Below are 8,753 nucleotides of genomic sequence, written 5' to 3' on the forward strand. Positions count from 1 at the left end.
AAGAGTTTAATTGAATGTTTTCTGTGGTAATGGGTCTGTAATATATCTATGGTCCGTATGTGTACGAACAGGAGAGCGGAGGGAGAATAAATATATATACACGAGATTGTAGAATCGACTACACCGGTGTTTATTTGATCGTGTAATTTTCACAAATTGGCGACGATTGTGGGACGATAATTTGTAGTGGGTGCATAGGATTTCTTCTGGATTAACAATCATCAGCTGAAGGTTGGTGGAAAAAGCTCTCGATTGACGCTACTGACGCGCATATGAGAAGCTCCGCACGGTGAGAGCGAGTGAAACTTCTTCTTGGAAGTGAAAGAGATAGGCGCATGTAAGCCTGGATGATCTGCGACTTGACAGCAGGGCTCGCGACGAGAAAGCGGTAAGATCTGCGACTTGACAGCAGGGCTCGCGACGAGAAAGCGGTGAGATTTGCGACTTGACAGCAACACGGAAAGCTTCGCGACTAGTGAGCGGTGAGCAACAAGAAAGTTTCCGCAACGAGTGAGCGGTGAGATATTCTGCTTGGAAAAAGCACACGTTGCCGTGACGAGAAAAGCGAACAAGGTTATTGATTGGATGTAAACAAGTCTGTGAACGATTGAAAAATCGGTTTGATTTAACGAAAAGAGGTAAAATATTGGGATAGATTATTAGAATCAATTGTAATTGATGTTGTTTTAAGGATGGATAAGCTGAAGTGTTTCTCGACCCTACCACCGTTCTCGTACGCGGATGTGCCGCTGGCCGAACGCCGCAGTAAGTGGCATGTCTGGAAAAGAGGGTTTGAAATTTGTCTCCGTGCTTCCAAGGTGACGGATGCCATTGAAAAGAAAGATCTACTGCTTGCTCAAGTTGGGTTCGGTCTTCAGGAGATATTTTTTTAACATTCCTGGAGCGGACGTAGAAGAAGACAAAAATAACGGTATCGATCCGTATGAGGTGGCAATCACAAAGCTGGATTGTTATTTTGCACCCCAACGCCATGAAGCGCACGAGCGGTACCTCTTCTGGGCCATGCAACCTGAGACCGACGAGGGTTTGGAAAAGTTTTTAATGAGAGTTCAGGTTCATGCCAGTAAATGCAATTCCGGGATGTCAGCAACCGCAAGCAGTAGCATTGCGGTGATCGACAAGATGCTGCAATTCGTACCTCCGCCGCTGCGGGAAAAACTTCTCCAAGATTCCAACTTGAACATCGAAGAAATGATCAAGCAAGTTAACGCACACGAGACCTCACGATCGGCTAGTGATCAAATCAGTGGTAAAAACAGGAAGTGGGTTATATCTATGGTATAACCGCAAGGGTGACGTAGGACTCTCGTTGATATAGAGATCATTTGTATGAAGTTGAATCTGAATTCATTCTGAATGAATGAATATTTGGAGAACTTCGAAAACGAGAGCGTTACGTTGGAGGCACAAGGTTTTATGCATCCAATATTGGATACGGAAATATCCTACTGATGGGGAAGAATAATCTTCAGAAGCTATCCTGTTGATTGCGATTGATTGAACAACCACAAAACCAAATGTATTTGGTCACAGTGTTACATGGATAGAAAACATTCAATTAAACTCTTTCACATGAATATATTTTGAAAATTCCCAAGGGAACTGGCAGATTATTTTCAGTAACGATTAGATATTTCCACATTTTCCTCGATACTGGAAGCCCACCAGTGGTTAATGCCAACTCGATAACCACCTGTTAATAGCACTTGATTGTAACATATTTGGTCACAGTGTTACATGGATAGAAAACATTCAATTAAACTCTTTCACATGAATATATTTTGAAAATTCCCAAAGGAACTGGCAGATTATTTTCAGTAACGATTAGATATTTCCACATTTTCCTCGATACTGGAAGCCCACCAGTGGTTAATGCCAACTCGATAACCACCTGTTAATAGCACTTGATTGTAAGATATTTGGTCACAGTGTTACATGGATAGAAAACATTCAATTAAACTCTTTCACATGAATATATTTTGAAAATTCCCAAAGGAACTGGCAGATTATTTTCAGTAACGATTAGATATTTCCACATTTTCCTCGATACTGGAAGCCCACCAGTGGTTAATGCCAACTCGATAACCACCTGTTAATAGCACTTGATTGTAACATATTTGGTCACAGTGTTACATGGATAGAAAACATTCAATTAAACTCTTTCACATGAATATATTTTGAAAATTCCCAGAGGAACTGGCAGATTAATTTCAGTAACGATTAGTTATTTCCACATTTTCCTCGATACTGGAAGCCCACCAGTGGTTAATGCCAACTCGATAACCATCTGTTAATAGCACTTGATTGAAACATATTTGGTCACACTGTAACATGGATAGAAAACATTCAATTAAACTCTTTCACATGAATATATTTTGAAAATTCCCAGAGGAACTGGCAGATTATTTTCAGTAACGATTAATTATTTCCACATTTTCCTCGATACTGGAAGCCCACCAGTGGTTAATGCCAACTCGATAACCACCTGTTAATAGCACTTGATTGAAACATATTTGGTCACAGTGTTACATGGATAGAAAACATTCAATTAAACTCTTTCACATGAATATATTTTGAAAATTCCCAGAGGAACTGGCAGATTATTTTCAGTAACGATTAGATATTTCCACATTTTCCTCGATACTGGAAGCCCACCAGTGGTTAATGCCAACTCGATAACCACCTGTTAATAGCACTTGGTTGAAACATATTTGGTCACAGTGTAACATGGATAGAAAACATTCAATTAAACTCTTTCACATGAATATATTTTGAAAATTCCCAAAGGAACTGGCAGATTATTTTCCAGCAATGATTAGATCTTTCCGGAACTTTCTCGATGCTGAATGGCATCCTAACGGAAAGAGTTCTGCGCGTGTATGTGTCGATCCTTCGCCGTCCACCTCCTCCAGCACGTTAGGCAACGATGTTGTCTTGTCGATGTCCTCACGAAAAATGAATGTGTCTCACCACCAGAATATCGCTTAAGTATGCTTTTTGTGTGTGATTGAATCGAGAGAAGGTGTGGTTTACGATGGCAATTTGGAAGGCAAACTAGAGGGGAAGGAACTCTCTGAGCTAGGAACTTTCGGCGACTGAGCAATAATCGATTGCGGGCGCATACAATATTGGATACGGAAATATCCTACTGATGGGGAAGAATAATCTTCTGAAGCTATCCTGTTAATTGCGATTGATTGAAAAACCACAAAACCAAATGTATTTGGTCACAGTGTTATAGAAAACAGGGGATAGAAAATGTGAAAATTACACGATCAAATAAACACCGGTGTAGTCGATTCTACAATCTCGTGTATATATATTTTTTCTCCCTCCGCTCTCCTGTTCGTACACATACGGACCATAGATATATTACAGACCCATTACCACATCTCCCTTTTTTTATAACAATTAATATTTCATAAAACATTCATTGTAACGCCTCGGCAACCTGATAGTGCGTTGAGATCTACCACGATTGGCAGAATCGTCTTCGGATCCTGACTGCTGCATGACAGCAGCTGCTTCAGCGTTAGCTGTCTCCTCTGGCTTCTGCGGTCCATCAATCGGTAAATCATCAGACTGCTCGACATTATCCGGAATCGAAGGCTCTGTTGTAGCCTGGCCGGATCCTGTAAATATCAACATTGAAATATATCTGAAATACAGCTAAGCGAACGATATACTTCTATTAGAAACGAGAACTTCTGGAAGAACTACTTTTTTCAGGTGGCTAGAATTTCTATCGTAAACTTTTCCTGTTTCCTGATTGCGGACTGTTACTCTAGGGCCCTGCTTAGCCTCCACTGTCATAATGGCAGGATTGAACGTTGGAGTCAGCTTATTACCGTGAAGAACATTCTTTACAAACACCTTATCTCCGACTTTAATGTTCGACGGTTTCGCCCTACGTCGTTCATTTTCTCTCTCCTTCCCCTTCTCCTTCGCAACTTGATCTTGATCTCTATAGTCAGTAAGCGGTACAGCAGTGCTCACGTCTTGCAAGGTAGTTATTTTTGTCCGAATGTTTCGCCCGTACATTAGCTCGCTTGGGGTCTTTCCGGTGGTACTATGAGGTGTTGAGTAGTACATCAATAGGTAAGTAAGCATATCATGCTTCCAATCGCGCTTCAGAGCCTGGCTGATCTTGAGCCTTTTGATAAGTGACCGGTTTTGGCGCTCAACCAAACCGTTCTCTTGACCTTTACGCTTACAATATGTATCAAACTCATCGCTAACGAACTGGCGACCGTTATCCAGGGTGATAGTTTGAGGATACCCAAGCCGAACAAAAATGCGTTCCAGGCGCTCAGCCGTTTCATTTGCCGTTATCTTCCGAAGAACTTCGATTTCTTTATAACGGCTAAAATAATCCACGATAACTAATAAGTAGTCTCCCGAAGGTAACGGACCCATAAAATCAATGGCAATATCCGTCCACGGCGTAACCGGCAACTTCCTCCGTTCCATAGGCTCAGGGCGATTTGGCAGGCTTACCAGCTGGCAACCTGTGCACGAATCCACTGTGCGAATTATAGCCTCGTCCATTCCTGGCCACCAACAGGTATGCCTCAGACGCTGCTGCATCTTAGTACGACCTGGGTGACCCTCATGTCCCAATTGCAACATGCGTTGCCTCAAGTCTCGTGGAATCACTAATCTTGATCCTCTGACTACGAGGTCTCCTACTTTTCCAAGCTCGTTCCGAAAGGCGTGATATGGCTTGATTGCCTCAGATGTATGATTCCACACCCCACGATCCAAACACTCTCGCAATTGAGTTAGCTCTGGGTCGTTGGAAGATGCTGTTTCAAGTTCATTCAGGTCGATAGCAGCCAGTTCTAGGACACTACGAACGTAGACCTCGGAATCTGGGTCAAATGATACCGCTTCTGATGATTGCGAAAGGCGTGACAATGGATCGGCAATATTCGATTTGCCTTTGCGGTACACAACTTCGTAGTTGAATGACTGAAGTCTCAGAACCCAACGTTCAATTCGAAGACACGGCGATGAATCAGGTGAGAATATAGCTTCTAAGGGCTTGTGGTCAGTCTCTAGCTCAAACCGAACACCGATGAGGTAGATTTGAAACCTCTCTACTGCCCACACCAGTGCCAGAGCCTCCTTCTCTGTCTGAGCATATCGACGTTCGGTGTCAGTGAGGCTTTTACTAGCGAAAGAAACAACTCTCGGTTCTCCTTCATAAAATTGTAGGAGAACTGCTCCCAACCCAACCGGGGAGGCATCCGCAACAACTCTTGTTTTCAACTTTGGATCAAAATGGGACAAGCTTTCTACACTTCCTATGGCTCGTACGAGATGATCGAATGCTGCCTGCTCTTCGACACCCCATTTAAATTCAGTTTTGTTCTTGGTGAGCTCCCGGAGTGGAAACGACTTCGTAGCCAAGTCCGGAATGAAAGCCCCTACGTAATTTACTAAGCCAAGAAAACTGCGAACTTCCTCAAAATTGGTTGAAGTTCTGAAGTTTTCGATAGCTTTAATTTTGTCTTGTGAAGGAGTCATGCCGTTTCTATCAAAGCGATGACCCAGAAAATCTATTGCAGTCAATTTGAAAACGCATTTTGATTGGTTCAGGAGAACACCGTAGGATCGCAACTTATCAAGAACCTGCTTCAGCGAAGCATCGTGCTCTTGCTCCGTTTTTCCTGCTATGACTATATCGTCGATGAAATTGATGACATTCCCACAGTCCGATAAGATTTGTTCAAGAACTTTCTGAAACATCTCCGGAGCACACGATATTCCAAACACGAGCCTTTTGTATCTGAATAAACCTTGCATGCAAATAAATAAAGCAATATACTAGTATTATCTACCTTGTCATAAGTTTTAAGTATGTGCTCGTTATGGTTAAACAACCATAAATAAAATCCTTACAAGTCTTATTTCATAACAACTCTGTAATCATATATCCAAATTAATCGCAGTTACCTTTGTGAGTAATGAACGTCGTCAATGGTTTACTTCCGTCGTCTAACTCAAGCTGGTAGAACGCATCCTTGATGTCCAGTCTTGAAAAGAAAAGCGCCCCATTCAGCTTCCAGCGAACGTCTTCGATGGTCGGAAGCGGATGGGTTTCGCGGAGAATCGCCTAATTGACTTTGCGCATGTCGATGCATAGTCGAATATCACCACTGTCCTTGACAACGACAACCATTGGCGATACCCAGCGACTGGGTTCCACAACTCGTTCTATTATGTCCTTGGACAACAATTCTTTCAACTTGTCATCCACACGCTGCAGAGTTGCGAAAGGCAATCGTCGGAATCGTTGGGCGACAGGCTCTACTGACATGTCAACCGGGATATGTATTTTCACGCCACGGATGCTTGGAAATGGTCGCGAAATGTCTACATGTTGAACTGTTTCTTGTTTACTCGGAGCCCAACTATCAAAACACCCAGCTGCTTTGCGGTGTTCTTCCCCAATAGAGGCTGAGGACCATCCTTAACAACGTAGAAACGTGCTACCGTTTCCAGTTGCTTCGACCCATCGCAGATGGAGATTTCTGCGTCAAACATGTTGGTTACAACTAGGCAATCTTTCTGTGCATACGCTCTGAATCTCCGATCTGGTTGCTGATTTCCCCCGATTGTATGTACTCCATTACGAATCATCACATCCCAGGTTTGATCGTCAATTATGTTTGACTGTACACCTGAATCGATCTGCATTTCAATTAGTGCACCGCCAACATTGGCCCAAACCAACTCCTCGGAATCATGAACCGATGATACCATTTCGACAAGTTCGACCTCTTCGTTGTCAACTTCCGCATCGTCGATAGCATGTACCTTCCGCGCATACCTCGCGATCTTGTTTTGTGCTGGTCTGCCGCTCGAATACCAAGCAGCCGGAGAAGCTTGAACGTGGGTTCTCTTCAGTGAATTTTTTCCTGTTGTTGACGCGAAGGTCAATGACGATGCTGGATAAGATGATGGTACGAAATTCCCCGGTCCCCTGGCAGGACGATTAAAGCAAACGACTCGAAAATGTCCTTTTTTGTGGCAGATCCCGCAGGTTTTATTCCATGCCGGGCACGCGTCTGGCCAATGAGAACGCCCACAATACTTGCAGGATCCCCGAATGCTTTGCATTGTTTCCGTTGCTTTGGGTGTATTCTGAAGAATGTTTTGACGTAGGACTACGTCTTTCATTTCTATACCGGGGTGTAAAATCAAAGTTTCGAAAACGAAAGCGTTACGCCGGAGACCGAGATTTTGAGCGTTAATAGCTCCTAAACAACTGAACGAAATGGTATGATAAACAATTCATTCGAAAGATAAAATGTCTACGCGTTATATACTTGTTACTTTTTGATCCAAAAACTTGTTTCAATAGTCTTAAAATTGCTTTCAAAACAGGCTATTGAAATCACCAATCGGTATATAAGCGAGCGGCGCTCGGAAATCCACTCAGTTCTAATTGAACAGCGATTGGAGCATGTTGTCGCTGTTGCGGTGAAGCTCTTTATTTATCATGAAAGCGCGGATGAACGGTGTCACCAAGAGCCTGTTTGTGCACCCTATGCCAGAAGGGAATCTATCAAGAGGAGAGTGATGCCACAAACGGTTCCCTGGGAAGACATCGCTACACACACATACACGCGCGGCTATTAACAGGTGGTTATCGAGTTGGCATTAACCAATGGTGGGCTTCCAGTATCGAGGAAAATGTGGAAATATCTAATCGTTACTGAAAATAATCTGCCAGTTCCTTTGGGAATTTTCAAAATATATTCATGTGAAAGAGTTTAATAGAATGTTTTCTATCCATGTAACACTGTGACCAAATACATTTGGTTTTGTGGTTTTTCAATCAATCGCAATTAACAGGATAGATTCAGAAGATCATTCTTCCCCATCAGTAGGATATTTCCGTATCCAATATTGTATGCGCCCGCAATCGATTATTGCTCAGTCGCCGAAAGTTCCGAGCTCAGAGAGTTCATTCCCCTCTAGTTTGCCTTCCAAATTGCCATCGTAAACCACACCTTCTCTCGGTTCAATCACACACAAAAAGCATACTTAAGCGATATTCTGGTGGTGAGACACACACATACTGATTTTAACCTCCGACCGAGAAGGTCGATTTTTCTTTCAGCTCGGCAGTTTGGCGTTTTGGACAGCGGACTAGGACGTCTCCCCCTGGCGATTCCGAAGGAGTTAATTTTAATTATTTTTTAAGTGGCAGCAGAAGAAGAGTGGAAGAAAGCAACAGCTCGCGTCGACTGTGGAGAGCGGGCGCTTGCCGGCAAACCGGAAAAGCGCGCGCTTTTCGGCGTCATAGACGCCACGCCCCTTTTTCTGGCAGTGTTGGCAGTTCAACTGTAGTGTTGCTAAAATAAAAAATATATTTAAAAAGAATTTAAACACGCATACAGACAGTGAAGTGGCTGAAACAATTATCACAACAAGTGATTTTTTATAGTGATTCGCGTCAATTGGTGGTTTTAAAGTGCTTTACCGGAACAAAGTGAACTTTCGGGTACATATCCCACTAGTGAAGATCCCTCAGTAAGGAATTTTTTTGTGAGTATCACACTTTTTTCTGCTGACTATATCAGTGATATAGTCAAGCAGAAGCATGGCTTCTAGTAGCTCCGGGCCTCCGGGAGGCCGGGCTACAAACTTCTACGAGGGCAGGCCTACCGAAGCCACCGCTCCACTATGGGCGGACCCCTCAAATGGCAACCTTCAAATAC

The sequence above is a fragment of the Toxorhynchites rutilus genome, chromosome 1 (assembly GCF_029784135.1).
Source record: "Toxorhynchites rutilus septentrionalis strain SRP chromosome 1, ASM2978413v1, whole genome shotgun sequence".
NCBI lineage: Eukaryota > Metazoa > Arthropoda > Insecta > Diptera > Culicidae > Toxorhynchites > Toxorhynchites rutilus.